This window comes from Macrotis lagotis, chromosome 7 (assembly GCF_037893015.1).
Source record: "Macrotis lagotis isolate mMagLag1 chromosome 7, bilby.v1.9.chrom.fasta, whole genome shotgun sequence".
In the NCBI taxonomy this organism is placed as follows: domain Eukaryota; kingdom Metazoa; phylum Chordata; class Mammalia; order Peramelemorphia; family Peramelidae; genus Macrotis; species Macrotis lagotis.
In genome coordinates this window covers 207,146,765-207,165,629 of record NC_133664.1, presented here as the reverse complement: position 1 = coordinate 207,165,629, position 18,865 = coordinate 207,146,765, and the positions used below count along the sequence as shown (strand labels likewise).

Here is an 18,865-nt window from a genome sequence, read left to right as displayed (position 1 = left end):
TATAGCAGCCCTGTTTGTGGTGGCAAAGAATTGGAAATCCAGTAAATGTCCTTCAATTGGGGAATGGTTTAGCAAACTGTGGTATATGTATGTCATGGAACACTATTGTTCTATTAGAAACCAGGAGGGACGGGATTTCAGGGAAACCTGGAGGGATTTGCATGAACTGATGCTGAGTGCGATGAGCGGAACCAGAAAAACACTGTACATGCTAACAGCAACATGGGAGTGATGTTCAACCTTGAAGGACTTGCTCATTCCATCAGTGCAACAATTGGGAACAATTTTAGGCTGTGTGCAAAGGAGAGTACCATCTGTATCCAGATAAGGAGCTGTGGAGTTTGAACAAAGTACAAGGACTATTCCCTTTAATTGGGGGGGAAAAAAAACCCAAATGTCTTATTGTTTGATCTGGTTACCTCTGAGAATTCTGTTCTCTTTAAGGATATGACTTCTCTCTCATCACACCCAATTTGGATCAAGGTACAACATGGAAACAAAGTAAAGACTGATGGAGTGCTATCTGTGGGGTGGGGGTGGGGGGAGGGAAGCAAGATTGGGGGAAAATTGTAAAACTCAAATAATATCTTTAATAAAAATTTTTTTAAAAAAAGAAAATTAAGTTTCAAAAGAAGGAATTCAATTTAGATGTAAGGATGAGCTCCATTTTTAACTGCTGTCATAAAATGGAAGAGGACACCAATGACCATACAGAGAGATGTTCCAGAAATCTTTTTAGAAATTCATCTAAAGGTTCTAAGACAGCAACAACCTGCTGGAAGTTATTGGGGGTGCAGTGGAGGTTTGGCTTCAAGATCTCTCAGGAAGGGTCCACACCACCCTACTCAAGGGTCCATGTAGTAGTCCTGCCTCACCACCCCAACCCCCTGAGGGAAAAGAATGATACACTGCTGGAGCAGATATTGGATAGTCCAATAATTATAGCAGATAAATGTGTAAATCCTGAAACAAAGTTTCTGTTATCCTCACTCAAAGAGTGAAAAAGGTTATCCACTATTCTGTTCAATCCAACAAAAGTACAAAACAACAGACTTTGAAAGTAATAAAACAGTGAGGGAAAATATGAAGATTGGGTGGGTCCATATGAGGTTTTCATTCATCCTGTGAGGGAGAGAAAATTTTTTTTTGTCAAACTGTTGATCGAAGTGATAGAGATTTTACAGCAATATATGTGTTAATATAATAAATTACTTCTGCATAAAATGTTTAGAATAAGGATCTTAAATGGGATAAATGCATCCTAGCTGTCAAATTAGGTTGAAGAACCAAGATGAACCTCCTTCTGTTTTGCACTCTGCCTGGGCATCTGGGTCATCTCTGTTTCATCTTCATTTTTCACAGTGGTCATTCTTTGTTAATTTGTTTTTCTTTCTTTGAGGCAAGTGGGGTTAAGTGCCCAGGGTCATGTGAGTAGTAAGTGTCTAGTGTCTGAGGCCAGATTTGAATTCAGGTGCTCCTGACTCTAGAGACCATGGTCTATCTACTGTGCCACCTAGCTGGCACTATTCTTTCTTAACTTTACAAATTTACCTCAATTTAGTGTACATAGTACACTAAAAATTCATACTTTAGAAGTGTCCCTTGACCAAAATGGAATATGTACAGAAAGATACATCTGCATAATTTCTATATGATAGAATCTGGATAATTTTAATTTGGCTTAATATTAAGGCAGTTATGATGACTTCCCAATTGATAATGCTTTTAATATGCATGTATATATATATACATATATATATATGTATACCCATATGGATAAATGTACATTTCTATATAGATATATTTCTTTCTCTGTCTGTCTGTCTGTCTCTCTAACTACATACATAGTTACTGACTAGGACTCCATCCAGAAATATTCTTATTTAATAAATAATGCTAAAATGTAAAAAAAAAATGTTAATGCAAATTAAGTTATATATAACAAATAAAACTTGTATTATTTTATTAAATAAAAAGAGAAGGAATTGGTCTAGGACTATGTCCATCCTGTCTCAATGTCAGAGAATGGAATTGTTGACTTCTGAAGATTCCTTCCAGTCTTAGGATTCAGGGTTTCTTTGATTCCTAGAATTGTTGGCTAGAAGAGTCATGCTTACAATAAATTGCTGTATGTAGGGGACTAAAGGTGACAGGAATCATGTTTTTGGCCAGAGACAGCTGTCTGTTTGCCAATACCTCATCAGCTGCCCAGGCTTTCTCTACACCACTTCCTTTGCTGTTTCTCAAAACTACTGTAAATTGGCACTAAGGAAGTGAAGGCACAATGGACCAGGGATTTGGCCAAATCTCTGCATCAGGGTAGAGACCAAATGAACGATGATATTCCTCCTTCCTGGGAAGCTACTGTTGCCTTTTTGTCTGTGACCTCTAACCCAGGGAGACAGTGAGTACAGTGAAAGGCAAAGAACATTAGATTTGTTTGGAGTTAGAGGACTAGCTCTGCTGCTCAACTGCCAATGAGACTTCAGTCAATTCATTCCCAGGCCTTCAGTTTCCTCATCTAAAAAAATGATAGGGCCCTATTCCTCTGAGATATTTTTCCTGCTCTAACTTTGATATGGCAATTCTATTTTTTTCTTCCTATCCACTCAGTAAATATTTTTAATAGCTCACCATTTGCATAACATGAAACTCAGTTTCAAAATACTACCTGTGTAATTTTTTTCCCAATCTACTTCCTAGGTCTCTTGTCAACAAAATAACAAATGCTCTCGTAGAAGCAATCTATAATGAAAGAAGAAAATAGAATAATTGGTTTAGAGTTGGAAAAGACCTCATATTCTCAGATGGAGTGATCACTTCTCCCAGAGTTCCTAACATTTCTACCCCAGAAACCAGTTCCTCCCTGTTAGTAAAAAATCAGATACAAAGTTGAATTGCTTCTTTTTGGTCCCTTGGTGGATAGAGCACTGGACTTGGAGTCAGGAGGATGGGAGTTCGAATCTTGTCTCAGTCACTTGACACTAGCTGTGCAACCTTGGACAAGTCACTTGTCTGCTTTGCATCCAGAGCTATCTCCAGTTGTCCTGATTCATATTTGGCCACTGGACCCAGATGGCTCCAGTGGAAAAAGTGAGGCTGGTGACTTAGCACAATACTTCTCACTCAAATTCAATTCATGTTGCTTGTCATGGCATCACCTCCCTAATGTCATGGTCTTCTTTGAGAACAAAGGCCAAACATCATCGTTATCACCCTTTTGAAGAATGAAATTATCCTAAGAAGAGTCAAACATTTGCTTGTCTATCTCTGATACTTACTATGTGTTAGTTACTATACTAGATAACTCAGTTATTGAGAGAAAAATTAAATAATCCTTGCTTTCAAGGAACTTATTTTCTATTGGGGGAATGACATACATTCGTAAGTATATAAAAATAAAATAAGAGCAGAATAAATGCAAAGTAGTTTAAATGCAAGAAAAAGAGGGTGCTAGCAGCTGAAATAATTTATATAGATGATATCTATGACTTGAAGGAAGTGAGGGATTCAATGAGGCAGGGTTAAGGAGGGAATATATTCCAGGCAAAAGGGAAGACCAGTGCAAAGGCAAAGTGTCATCTGTGAAAAACAGCTAGACCATTGAGATTTGGCTAGACCATTGAGAAGGAAAGAAGAAAAGAAACAAAGCAAGCTTTTCAAATATTATCTCATGTAAACCTTGTGATATAGGTGCTTTTATTATTTTCACATTACAGTTGGGAAAACTGAGGCAGAGATTAAGTGATTTGTCCAGTCACACTGCCAAAAACTGTCCAGACACATTTGAATTCGGATCTTTCTGATTCCAAACCCAATGCTCTATCTACTGTGCCACTTAGCTTATGAGACAGGAATATTTTTTAATTGAAAACTTTTTTTTCAGTGAAAAGCATCTTTTCTTTCCCTTCCATCTTTTCTAACCCCATTGAAAAAGAAAAGGGGAAAAAAGTCTTATAACAAATATGCATCACCAAGAAAAACAATTTCTGTACCAGGTATGTCCAAAAAATGTATATTTCTTTCAGAGTCTTGAGCCTATCACTTCTTTATTAGAACTTATGCCAGTTGGTCACTTCATTGATCAGAATTCTTAAATCTTTTAAAGTTGTTTTTAAAATGTTGTCATTGTATAAAGTTTTGCTGGTTTTATTCACCTCAATCTGTGTCATGACAGACATTTTCCCCAAATGACCCCTTTTGAGATTTCTTATGTCATAATAGCAATCTACTACATCCACATAGTATGATTTGTTAAGTTGTTCTCCAACTCATGGGTACCCTTTAATTTCCAGTTTTTTAACTCCTCCAAAAAGAGCTGATAAAAATATTTTCATACATCTGGATACTTTCTCTCTTTCTTTTATCTCTTTGGGTCTAGACTTAATAGTGGTAGTTCTTGGTTAAAGGCTATGCACAATTTAGTAACTTTAGGGGCATATATAGATGTAAACTGATTTCCATAATGACTGGACCAATTCACAACTTCACTAACACATCAATATATCTGTTTTGCATCCCTCTAGCAATTGTCTTTTTCCTTGGTATTTCCTTAATGGGATTTCCTTAAGGAAAAGCACATTGGTAGGATATAATTTGCAACATAAATTGTCTCATGACATGAAGGACCTGGGTATGTTTCTGCTAAATTTCCTTTTTTTATTGATTCTCTATTTGGGATCCTTATCCAATGACCAATAAGTGAATGTACTACAAAAGCAACTGAATAATATCAGTATTGGTACTCACCTTAAATGAAATGAAAAAGTAAAGCAAATTGCAGCTAAAGGATATCTATTTTTTTGTTTTGTTTTTGCAAGGCAATGGGGTTAAGTGGCTTGCCCAAGGCCACACAGTTAGGTAATTATTAAATGTCTGAGACCAGATTTGAACTCAGGTACTCCTGACTCCAGGGCCAGTGCTTTATCCACTGTGCCACCTAGCCACCCCTGTACCACCTAGCTGCCCCTAAAGGACATCTAATGGGATGGCAAAGAAAGAAGCTAGAGTTAATTTTCTCATTATCTAGTCAAATTGAACTTCCTTCCATCCCCATAGAAAACATACTATCTCCCAGTTAGGTACTACAATGGATAGAGTGTTGGTCTTGAAATCAGGAATTCTAGGGTTCAAATCCTGAGTTAGGTTCTTCTTAGCTGTGGGACTCTGGGAAAGTCACTTAACTTTCCTGGGCCTCTGTTCCCTTGTCTTTAAAATGAGGAGTTTTGGATTTGATGACTTCTAAACTTCCTTTCAATTCTAGATCTATGATCTTATTTTCTTCTATATTCATGGCTTGAATATTCTTTCTTAGAATACCCAATTTCCTTTCAATCTCAATTTAAATACTTCCTGACTTCCTCATCTATTAGTGTTTCTACTAGTGTCAAAATCTTCTAGTTACTTTAGATTTTGTATGTAATGATATGTCTACGTGATGCCTTACTGATGGAATGTAAGGCTCTTGAGGACAGGATCTGTTTAATTTCTGTCTTTTTATACCTAGGGTCTAGGACAATGCCTCAAACATAGATACTAAATAAATGCTTATTGATTAATTAATATAATGATCCATTGATTAATAATATCCATTAAAACAGAAAACAAGGAAACATACTCACCAAAGATTTTCACTACTGTCATGAAGAGTTCAAGTGGAAGATGTCAAAGTCTCTACTGGATGATATTTGTGATGTCAATCAAATACTTCCAGATCAGACATTGTAAAGAATGTGTTTGCTAGGTGACTTGCAAATCTAGGAAAAAGATTTAAAACTACAAGGAATTAGGGACAATGTATAACAAAATAGCTAGATACTATAGAGAGGTTACAAAGAATAGATAGCTGAGATACCCAGGAATTCATAGAAGACAACCCAAGAAAGGAGTTAATAATAATACCCATTTCACCCCAAGTTTAGGCAATAAACAAGAACTAGCTGTCCTAATGCAAGAAGGCAAATCTGACCACATAGGTATCACTGAAACTTGGCAAGATAAAACTTATGACTGGAGTGGGGCTCTTGATGGGTATACAGTTTTTAAAATAAACAGAATAGATTAAAAAGAGGGAAGAAAGGAGCTTTTATATAAACAAAATGTGCTTGTGAGAGGAAATTCAAGAACAAGAGTAGAAAGACAAGATGGAGGCTATTTGAGTGAAAGTTGAAGAAGAGAATAACAGAAGTAGCTTTGTTACTAGAGAACACCCAAACAGAAAGAAGAAATGAGAAACATAACAAGCCTGTCACAGAGGCATGGAGTGATGGGGATATCAATTATCCAAATGTCTGCTAGAAGTTTATCAAAAGCACAGCAACTCATAATTTCTTGACTTAAATTATGACTTAAATGTCATAGTGGAGGGACCAACTAACAGTGAGAAATTGGTTACTGGGGTATAAATGATGGAAATCCCAGGGTGAAATGACCATTCAGTCCTAGAGTTTATGTTAAAGAAAAGGAAATGGGCGCAGTTTCATATATGCCCTAGCTTTGGGAAAAGCAGATTTTTTTTTCCCAGTGGATTACTGAATACTTTTATTCTGCACATAGAAGCCAGTAAAGGATCTGGCCCATGGGCTTGTTGGGGGGCTGGATCACAAGTATATGACTCTGCACATCAACACTGCGGGTGCGGGTGAGAACAGATCATGCTAGCCCAGTCACAAGATGAGGTCTTCCAAAAAAGGACCAAATGGTCAGGTACCATCTTGGATAAGACAATTTGAAAGAAGCAGTGAGAACACAGAAAGGTAGAAGAGAGAGGGGTAGAGTTAAGTAGCAGAGCCCCCATCCCCCAAACAAAACTGGTCTACTACTTGGTGCTGCCCATTCTTTGGAGGACTTCTACAGAGGTGACTGTCGCCTACTAGGCTGAGGCTTCATGGTCATGGAGCTTACTTGGCCCGAGGGTTTCTGAAGTTCCTTCCAGCGAATTTAGCCTTGCTGCCCAGTTCTTCCTCAATTCTGAGAATTTAGTTATACTTGGCTAGATGCTCAGATCAAAAGGGGGCCCCAGTCTTGATCTGCCCAGTGCAGAGACCTACCACCAGGTCTGCAATGAAGGTATCTTCAGTCTCCCCAGAATGACAGGAAACCATTACTTCCCACCCATTGGACTGGGCCAGCTTGCAGGCCTGGAGAGATTCAGTCATGGAGCCAATCTGGTTCACTTTGAGCAGGAGGCAACTGCAAGCTTTCTCATTCACAGCCTTTTCAATGCACTTGGGATTGGTCACTGTGAGATCATCCCCTACAACCTGGAAGCCTGCAGTTTCAGTAAAATTCTTCCAAGCTGCCCAATCATCCTGGTCAAAAGGATCTTCAATAGACACCACTGGATAGTCCCTGATGAAGCTCTTGTAAAGATCCCCAAGCTCGGCAGGTGAGATGTATCTGTTGGGATCATCAGGAGACTTGAAGTCCAAGTCATATTTCCCAGATCGGAAGAATTCAGAGGCAACAACATCCATGCCAATTACAACCTTGTCAGTATAGCCAGCCTTGCCAATCACTTCCTTCAGCAGCTCCAGAGCTTCTTTATTCTCCAGGATGTTAGGAGCAAAGCCACCTTCATCTCCTACACTGGTGGCATCCTGTCCATATTTCTTCTTAATCACATTCTTCAGGTTGTGGTAGACCTCAGCTCCAATGAGCATGGCCTCCTTGAAGTTCTCTTGCATTGCTAGCTTGTTACCAGCATGGGAGCCACAATTGATCACATTGAAGGCTGGAACTGGCAGGATGACTTCTTCATTGCCTGCAAGATCAGCAATATGGCAGAACAAGGAGACACCTTTCTCAGCAGCCCCAGCCTTGCAAACAGCCAGAGACACACCCAATATGGCATTTGCTCCAAATTTAGATTTATTCTCAGAACTATCCATCTCTATCATCAATTTGTCAATCTTCTTCTGCTCCACAACATTCAGTTTCTTGCTAATCAGGGTTGGAGCAATAGTTTTATTGATGTGCTCAACTGCTTTTGAGACACCTTTCCCCATATAGCATTCTCATTGTCTCGGAGTTCCAGGACTTCATGGATGCCAGTAGAAGCCCCACTGGGCACAGCAGCTCTGAAGAGACCTTTTGAATTGTAGAGATCAACTTCAATGGTAGGGTTTCCACAAGAGTCAAAGATCTCTCTTGCAATGATCTTCAAAATCGACATGTTGAATTTCTGGATGGGGCTGGCTCTGCAGGAATCAGAGGAGAGAGGCAGAGGGTGAAAAGCAGATTTTAAAAGATTAAGAGGAATGGAAGGTAAAAAAAAAAAGAGTTAAACAAAATTCAAGGAAATTCAGCCCGGGAGATATGAGCTGCTCAAGAATGGTATTCTGAAACCACAAAAAGAAGAGATCAATGGGAATACAAAAGGAAGTCAATAACTAACTTAGATTTTTTTTTAGGTTGTTTTTTTTTTTGCCAAGGCAAATGGGGTTAAGTGGCTTGCCCAAGGCCACGCAGCTAGGTAATTATTAAGTGTCTGAAACCGGATTTGAACTCAAGTACTCCTGACTCCAGGGCCAGTGCTTTATCCACTGTGCCACCTAGCCATCCAACTAACTTAGATTTTTAAAAGAAGTGTATAGAAGATGGACCTCAGGATGAATATAAGCTTGTGACATGATCCTGTAAAAATAGTGTCCAAATTGCTAACCTAGCCTAACATGAACTGAAGCTGGTGGTGGGAAACAAGGACAAGAAAAATGGTTTTTAACTATTTTTGGAAAATAAAAAGAGGGTTAAAGAAAGGACAGGTTTCTAGCTGAGAGTGGATGGGATAATGATAACTAATAACATAGAGAAGGCAGTACTGCTTAAATCTTACAAATCTTTACAAGGAAATGGCAGAACAAAAATGATACGTAAGATAATTAAGGAGATAGAGAATACTTCTCTAATTCTATGAGCTCCATTTCCATCCTGGTGTAATTTCTCCAGGATTAGCTATCAGTACCCAGAATTCCAGTTCCATTTAACCAATTAACTTTGCCTCAAGTTAAGGTGTTACAGAAGGATATTTACTTGATGAATTCAAATCATAGAGTCTATAAGAACTGGTTGATATGATTCCTGAGTCACTATCAGTGATTTCTGAAAGATCATAGAAAACAGGAGCAGTATCACAAGATTGGAGAATGGTAGATGTCAAGACTTTTTTTTAACAAGGCCATTTAAAAATATGTTTAATGACTAAAACCTTGACCTTCTCTTGGTGTAACTTCTTTCTGTCTTAGGAGGTTCAGGAGTAGAGTACATGTTTTTATAGTCTGTAATTTATAGCCAGCTGTTTCAACTCTATCCTCATTCTCCTTATAACCCAGCTAGATACAGGCTAGGTATCCTCTTTCAGGATTCTAGGAGTACTCCTAAGGACTTGGAGTACTTTTTTCTACTGCTATAAGCTCATTCCATCCCGGTATATTTCCCCTACTCTTAGCTGTCAGTACCTAGCATCCTAATTCCATTTAATTAATTAACATCAATTAGCTTTTACAGAATTACATTTTCTTTCAAGAAATAGAAAGATCAGAAGTATATAGTTTTCTTCCCACCTCTTTGAAGGTACACACTCTCTATTTCACTAAAGTCTCTGAGAAAGTTGGCTTATATTAATATATCGTATTGCTCCAAGTATGGTATTGCTGCAGGATGAGCCCTTGATCAAAGTCATTTCTTATTTCGCAAGGTTCCCCCAAATTAACAAACTAGCTTCAAACCTTGGTATGGACTCTAATTCAGGATCTCCTGATGGTTTTGTCTCCTAATCTTTTTTTTTAATTTTATTTAAGGCAATGGAATTAAATGACTTGCCCAAGGTCACACAGCTAGGTAATTATTAGATGTCTTATGCCAGAACTGAACTCGGATCCTTCTGACTCCAGGGTCGGTGTGGGTCACCTAGCTGCCACCTGGCTAGGTTTCTTAGGGAAATTTTTAACAAAAGTTAAATAAAGGCAATTACAAAGTTATAAGTAGCAGGGAATTTAGCAAAGTAATTAGGGATAGTTAGAACAGTAGGCTGAGCAGAAGCAGCTATCAGGAGATAAGTAGCACAGGGAGAGAGTAGCAGCAGAGAAAGAGAATTAGACAGTTATAAGGACACTGGGCTGATAATAGCATCCCCAACAGGGGGAAGGCCAAGGTTTATATGGGATACATGCTGGGAAAAGTAAGGGAGGAGTTAGGAAGGGATTGAAGAATAGGTAACAAGTGGACTGAATATATTCTAATGGGTCAATTTAGTGTCTTCAAGCAGTTTATGTAAGGTAGACATTGGGATGAGAGTAGGCGTGTATGGGTGGATTTAATAATGGGATAGGAGTGGGGGTGTAGCTCAAAAATTTAACCCTTTCAGGCTAGGGCTGGGTTTATTGATTTGTTGATTTGTTGATGGAAACTTGTCTTTTGCATGGGGACGAGGTGCTTCACTGAAGTTCATTGAACTCATCATTTGGCAATAGTTGCTTGTAAGCTGTCTCCCCACCAATAGACCATGAATTCCTAGAGAGTAGAAATTGTCTTTTGTTTTTCTTTTTGTGTGCTTAGCACAGTGTCTGGCAAATAATAGGCACTTAACAAAGGCTACTGTGCCTTTTAATTCTTCAAAGTAGCTTTTTGGTTATTGTTTGATTTTCATTTTTTTTTGGCCAGGCATTGAGGTTAAGTGACTTGCCCAAGGTCACACACATAAATATTAAATGTCTGAGGTCATATTTGAATTCAGGTCCTCCTGTCTCAGAGCTGGCACACTATCCACTGCACCATTTAGCTGCTCCTTATTCTTCTTTCTTGAAGAGGACCAAAGACTTGCCAGTAAATTGGATGCTGGCCGAAGTCATCAACTTCCTTCTTTCCTTCAGTCATTGGAGTCCAGTGGCAAGACATAGGTCATAACAAGTGGAAATGACCCCAGATACTGTGGGAGACCTTGACCTTTTTAAGCTAAGGTCTTTTCCAGGTCTCAGACTGTCTGAGGCAACACTCATTTAGTGATAAAAGGTTAGGTAGGAATTGAGGCAAAAGGTGGCCTTCTTTGCCTTCCCAAAAGAATCCATCCAGGAGGGGAAGATCCTCAGATTTTCTAGTCAGAACTGAAGCAATTGCTATTTACATTCACTCTGAGCCATCCACACCCAATCAATGAGCAAGTGAGTTTTGGGCTATGGCCAATCAGCGAGAGCTGATTTGGGTTTGGGTTTAAAATCCTAATGGGCTTTATCAAAGACTTTTTTCAGAACTATATTTCAAGAAATCATAAATGAAAACCATATGAGACAAAAGTTAATTGTCTCAGTTTTTTTTTTGATGATAGAATAAATAAGCATGGTAGGGAAAAAGAAAAAATCTAGTCCCTAAACCCCAAAATATCTTGCAACATTTAAGCAATCAAAATTTATATTTCTTTGGACAGAGCACCTACCTGTATAGGTATGCCTCTGCATGTGAACAGGGAGAGAAGAGGGAGGAGGAGGAGGAGGCCTTTTAGGGTTAGACAGTGTACTTGATAAAGTGCATATAGGGTCAGTATAGACATATATAAACAGTATAATTTTTTTTTATTACATGGCAAATACCATATACAGTGAATGGTCTGCATTTAAATCTTTTATTTCTATAGTTTTATTGTTATGCAGTTGCTTTTTTTCCAGTCATGTTTGACTCTTTGTAATCCCATTTAGGGTTTTCTTAGCAAAGGTACTGGAATAGTTTGCCATTTCCTTCTCCAACTCATTTTACAGTTGAGGAAACTGAGATAAACAAGATTAAGTGACAAGGTCACACAGCTAGTAAGTATCTAAGATCATCTTTGAACTCAGAAAAATGAGTCTTCCTGATTCCAAGCCTGGCGCTGTAATGACTGTACCACAAAGACACCATTGTTGTCATGCTTACCTAGATTTAGATGAGATTTGTTAAACTAATTTCCAGGTGTTTTATGCATTTTAATGTAATTTCGAATGGAATTCCTCTAGCTAGCTCTTTTGATTTTTTTTGTTTTGGTAGTGATGTGCAAAAAGGGCAATGATGCTTCTGAATTTATTTTGTCTCTTGCTATTTTGTATGTCATATTTTTAATCATTTTGTTGAATCTCTGTGTTTCTTTAAGAAAATCACAATTTTGTCTATGCTAACTGATAATCCCACAGTTAATTACTCCTATTAAATTTTTATTAGTTAACATGTTAAGCATTGTATCAATAATATTGGAAATGTCATCTGTGCTTTGACTTGATCTTATTGGGAAAACTTCTAGTTATTGTCTATGTCAATTAATATTAATAATTGATTTTAAGTAAAACTTTGTATCATGCTTTTAAATGCATATTTTCATTTTGATACTGTGTTTATAAAAATAAAGGAGAGCTGCATTCTGTCAAAGACTTTTCCTCAATTTATATAGACACTAATTTTTTAAATTGGTGTTGTGTCTTTATGGTAATCAGAACTTCCTATAACAATATTGTTAGTACTTTCACTGCTACTTATAGCCCTAGTTACCTAGGATACTGAGAGGTTACTTGCCCAGAATCACATAGCCTCATTTTTCCTGATTCCTAGACCAGGACTCTATCCTTTACAATGTATTATATGCAACTATGCCTAGTTGCATAATTATGGGTTTTTTAAAATTATTTTTATTAATTTAATTTGTGATAATCATAGCTTTTCTGATGTTGAAACATTCTTATAATCATAAAAACAATCAGAGCATAGTGAATAACTTTTTTAAAAATGTGCTATATGGAAACAGACTGCCTCCTGTCGGGGGGTGGGGGGAGGGAATTGAGGTTGGGGGGAAAATTGTAAATTTCAAAAAAAAATAAAAACTAAAAAAAATAAAAAAGTGTGTTATAGCTTCTTTGTTCATATTTTAATATTCTGTGCCAATATTATTCAGTCATTGTGACCTATAGTTTTTTTTTTAATTCTCCCTGGTTCAAATATAAGACATATTTATCTTATGGATAGAATCTGGGTAAGGCACCTTCTTCCTCTGTTTCTGTGAAAATTTTATCTTTCTTAGGCACTAATTGTTCTTTAAATGCTTGGTAGAATTCCCTCGTAATTTTTCTGGACTCTTTCTCAGTGCCCCCCCCATCCCCTTAGTTTACTCAGTTTCTCTGAGCTTAAGTTGTTTAGATTCTTAATTTCCTACTTTTAAAAATCTAGGTATTTTATTCTTCTAAATATTTACCTATTTAACTTGAATTTTTCATTTTTATTTAGATACAGTTAAAAAGAATTATTTCTAATCATTTTCTTTATTTTTGTGGATTCTCTGTCCTATGGTTTTTCCCTTATGTTACGTAGTCATTAGGAAGGTACCAGGGCTATGTTGAGAATATGAGTGTAAACTAATTTCAGCAGATAGGATGAGGCAAAGTGTTTTTGAGCTAGGATGGTTCAGTTAATAGAATATCCTTCTCCCTCTCTAGCTACATCCCTTAGTTGTAGGAATTGGGGGATGCTTAGAAGACTTGGAAATACTCTTTTAGTAAATATTTCTTCATTATTTCCTGTCTTCCAGACCCTCCACTAATGCTTCATCACGGGCATGGAGACAACCCTGTTTCTTAAAGGTCAGAGGGCATAAGCTCTGGCAGGTGGTATCCAGGACCAAGCCAGAAGAGTCTCAAGTATAGCTTCACTAAGTGACTGTGTGTCTGTCATCTGAGGATCAGTCACACTCATTACCAAAAGGTTAATCATAAGGTGACTTTTTCCCCCTCAACAAGTCATGGAGGCTGTCTTCTTGTTCTTGTTGTTCAGTTGTTTTAAGTGGTGTTTGACTTTGTGACCCCATTTGGGATTTTCTTGGCAAAGATACTGGAGTGGTTTGCCATTTCCTTCTCCAACCCATTTTACAGATGAGGAAACTGAGGCAAACAGAATTAAGTGACTTACCCAGGGTCACACAGCTAATAAGTGAGACCAGATTTGGAAAATGAGTCTTCCTTACTCCAGGCCCAGTATTCTATCCCAGCACCACCTGTCATTTACTAATGCACAAAACAGTAGCAATCTGTTGGTGGAGAAAGAATCAGCAAGAATGAAATCAAAGATCCTTGAATAATATTCCAGGCACTAGGGTTCTAGGTGTGGGAATTATAAAGTCAATATTAAATGAGTTCAGAAACAGGAGTGGTCCTGGAGAAGCAAAGATGAGGCTTTATTTGTATGATTTTAGGTAAATTTCTGGGCCTTGTTCTCTCTTCTATTTCATTTAAAGTACTTTGCAATATGGTTTCAAGCTACCTTTCCTAGCTTATTATATATTACTTCCATTCGTATACTCTACGATCCAGCCAAAATGGCCTTCTCCTTTATATATCTTGTCTCTGTGGTTGGAATGCTCTCCTTCCTCTCACCTGCCTTTTAGAATCTCTAGCTTTCTTCAAATCCTGACTCAAGTATCATTGCCAATATGAGGTCTTTCTTGACATTTTCCTGCTAATGCTACCCTTCTGGCACCCTGCCATATCCCCCCTCTCCTTGACATAGCACTTATCTTGTATGCATATATATGTTATTAAGGAAGACTATAAGCTCCTTAAGGACAGGGACTTTAAAAAAGTTGTCTTTATACTTTGGTCTTAGTACAATTCAGATATCTCTCTGTCTATCTATCTATCTATCGATCTATTTAAGTCAGTAGGACTTAATGAATGTTTGTGAATAGATTGATTCTCTCAACCTGCAAAATCGGGATTGTTCTGGCATCTTTCTGCTTGCTCGCTAGAGAAACTAGTAGTAAGACAAGCTCATGCTTCTTGAAGGAGAGAGACAACTGCAACCCAAATATTTGTCATTAGTTTTAATGGGGGTGGAGGGGAGAGAGATGGGGGAGACAGGATGAAGATGGGAAGGAGAAATTGGGGATCAAAACAGCTTAGAGAAATGTATAAAAAGACCACTTTTTCCCATTGGTACATGAAATGGTTTTGTGCACAGCACATACATTCGAAACAATACAGAAGCATCACATCTTTTACTAACATTTGACTGATCAGCCTCTGTTTTCTGACCTGTTGTACAAACCTCTAGAACTGCAAAGGCCCAATGAGGTATATCTTAATTTACAGGAAGAGAAAACAATGTCAAGATGCAACACTGTCTAGCTTTGTGCAAGAAGGAACGCCAGAAATGCAATTATTCAATGAGGTATATCTTGGACAGGTGTTGCAGTGGGCAAATGAGGAGAACCCAGAACAGAACAGGAGTAGAAAGGGGCAGAATCATATTTGGTAAATGTCTTAGCATTGTCAAGATGCTTGCTGCTACAAAAGCACATCTTTTTAGCACCAATATTTTTCCGAGGCAAGTAATATGGCTGTGAATTGTGGCACCTGTGATCACCAAAGAATCACAATTACAAGTGACTGAAAGGGGCAAAGAAGCATGGCAGAAGTGAGCAAGCTGAAATACATGACTAATGATGATTATGCTTGAGTTGGGCAGATCCACTATCAAAGATGCACGAAGTGGTTAAGGATCACACTGAGAAGGGATGGGTTGGTCATGATGGACACCAATGGAAGCAGTGGCCACACCAATGAGATCACTGACCTGTCAGAGTACAAACAGTTAGTTTAAGGTGTCTAGAAGGTAGGAGAGAGACATATTTGTACTTGATTTGACTGTTGATTCACACAGTAGTGGAGGGGTGCAGGCAGCACACTAGGGGCCTGTGATATTTGCCATATAATATCAAGCAACTTCCAAACCCTCTCCCTTCTTACTTTTAGAAGCTTGACACCCCTCAGAGAACAAGAAGGCATTTATATTCCTTGGGAGATGACAAGGATTTACCAGTTTACCTGGGCACTTCTGAATGACAAGTATCTGAAGGACTAGATGGTCTGTTGAGTTTTTTCCTTCCCCTACTTGTTTTTCTCCATCTTTCTACTGGGTTCAGAAAGAGGGACCATCAAATGATCCTAAATAACTCAATGGGGTAGGAAACATCTTCCCAGAAGCTCTCTGAATGAGCTTTAGGGGAAAAGTAAAGATACCTAGCACCAGTGTCTATATGTAAAAGGACAAGGACCTTTGGAACTTGAGGACAGAGCCCAGATTAGTTTGCAAGGATAGCTGGAGTTGGGGTCCAAGACAAACCAAGGGGACAGAACTTAAGCACTGGTGCATACATGTCTTGGGAGGAGGTAGGAGTGGAGTGCAGCCTAGTGACATCAGCCATCATGAAATTAGACCAGGATAGGTAGCATTAAACCATGATAGATCCCCAGAGGGGAAAATTTATCAGTACTTTGATCTTCTAGAGACAAGATTAGTATATCATCTATCTGTAATGTGACCTGAAAAAAGATGAGGAAATTATCTCTTTCTTAGCTCTCAATCCTAGGTAGATTACAGAGGATAGAAGATGGAGAAGCATAATGAGTTTATAATTTTTTTAAAATATAGTTTTTAAGAGATTCTATAAAAGGAAATATGTAAGAAGGTAAGGGAACTAATGGGAGATTTTGGGGAGGGTATGCATGTGTGAAACATGACTGAGATTTAATTTAAAAAAAAGGTTGAAAAGTCATTTGGTTTTCCCACAATAGGTCTTCACAAATGCTGATTCCCCCCATTCCGGTTAAGGAAAATGTGTATCTCCTCTCAGAGTCATGCAACAAAATGGTTTTGTTTTTAATATTAGCCTTGTAAACTTGGAGAGACAATAATAAAAGAAAAGCCAATCAGCTTTGGCTTTGGGGAGTCTAGAAGACTTCTTGAGAACTTAGGAAAGAATAGGTCTAACTCATATTTAGCTCCCTTAAGTGACTGAGCTTTTGGAATAGGAGAAAAAAATCATTCTTAGCTTCTCTTGGCTCAGTGGAACTGGCTCTGGTGGAGTTAGGGATATTAAGAACAGATAGGTATGAAGGAGAAAGGCACCCCTCATCTCCCTGGGTTACCCTTTCTTTCCCTCTACAATGATTTGTCCTAGGGGAGCCAAAGTGGAGTCAGGGACTTCAAGTCAATACAGTCAATTTCAAAGAGTAACAGACTTCCAATTTATGAATTATATGAGTTTCTTAACTTTTTTTCTTTTTAGTCATCACATAACACATTTTCACCTTCATCAGAAAGAAGGCAGGGCAAAGAAGAGGGGATGAAATTCAAGCTATCTGCTTTACTAAATTCAATCAAAGGCTTTTGGCTATTAAAAGGTGGTCGGGTTATTTGCAAATTTCACGTATTATAATTTCCAAAGATAATCAAAGATTGACTGAAAGGTCTAAATTAAATTCTACCTAACTTGTAGCTGGGGAGAGACATCGGACTAACTACTGCAACTATGGAGGATATTTTTCATTGTTTTCATTTTCTATCTAATCCTAGGTTGGGAAAGGGAAGTTGATATCTGAAGCAGCTCCCAGTCAGGATTTGAGTCATCTAATATGTATTCAAGAGGATGTGGCAAAAACCTTGGCCCTTGTGGCACTACTCTCTGGAGTTTCCTTCCACTAAAGCCAAGTTTTTGCAAAGAGATGAGAGGAGAGGAAATGATCTTCTGACTTGTCTACCCTGCTTCTTCCCCTGACTGAGATGGTCTTCCATCTTTCCATCTGGCATTCTGCTGCCATGCTTTCAAGCAAGAATTCCAGTGCCCTCCAAACCTCAGATTTTGAAATCACATCTTGGGATCCCTAATAAAGATTCCATCTGCCATCAATGACTCAGTAATTGGGAAGATGCCTACAGAATGCCTCATCCAAGATCCCTGCCTCTAAACAGGCCAGACATATGGCTGCCTTGGGTATTTGATAGACAAAATTACAGCTAGCATAGTTTCTTGCCTTTGGGTCCTGTAGAGCCATCTTTGGTCCACAAACCCACTGCTCAGGACTATTTATAGATGGGTGCATCTGAAAATAGAGAGGTATGCTGAGGTTGAAGGTATTTGAAACAGATGAGAGATTGTCTTGCATTTGGTGGGGGGGGGGAGGGGAGGGACCAAGAAAATGGTGGCAGGGTGGGATGTCAGGTCATTCGGTAACTTTCTGATTCACATATGCAGAGAATGTTTTGTACTCTGATATGGCTCAATCTAGTTTTAGATTCAGGAGTGTTCCAGTGGGGCAGGAATTTGAAGACAGAGAGTCAATATTTATAGTTGACTTGGGGACCTCCACTTCAAAAGGCAGGGTTATCATGGAATCTAGCAAACAAGAGTTCACCTAATACTTGGATGATGTCATCAGCCCTTGGATTTTGTGGGAAGAGTGAACCTCTAGAGGTTCATTCTACCAATTCCAGCCTAATGAATCCAGGGATTGGTGTTGTTGCATACTATTTGCCACTTGTATTCTGAATCATTTCTAACTTTTTTCCACCCTCTTCCTTGTCCCTTCAGAGGAGGCTACCAGCTTCTTTCCTTTTCAGTTTTGAATAGCATTTCAGCACAAAGAAGAATTATGGGCAGGCAGCCTTATCCCTGCCTTTATTCTGAAGAGAAGCTCCCCAGTGAAAGGGACCTCCTTAGACCATCCAGTTCACCCTTTGCCTGCAGGCAGGTCTGTTTTCACCATTTTAGGCAGCTGTTATCCCCTTTTTACTCTTATGGAGATACCCCCAGCTCCCCTTGGCAATGCATTCCAGTGCCTAAGAGTCAAGAATCTTTGCGTGTCTAATCACCATTCCTCCTGTTCATAGTTGAAATCTCTTGCCTTGTACACCATGGACTTACAGGACAGCTGCTCCCTGCTTGCTGTGAAGTCACTGGCCTCTGAGTGGAGAGTCGAGGGAAGAGGCCATATCAGAGAGCATCCATCAATCCTGACTGTTTGACAAGTGACATACTTGTGGATAGATTCCTGTAGACATGAAGCCAGGAGAAATGAAACTC

At 38.6% G+C, this 18,865-nt stretch overlaps 1 pseudogene; it reads right to left on the bottom strand.

Annotated features, from left to right (window-relative positions):
• Positions 1 to 6,996: 6,996 nt before the first annotated feature.
• On the bottom strand, positions 6,997 to 8,173 carry LOC141493976 (alpha-enolase pseudogene; annotated as a pseudogene).
• Positions 8,174 to 18,865: the final 10,692 nt, after the last annotated feature.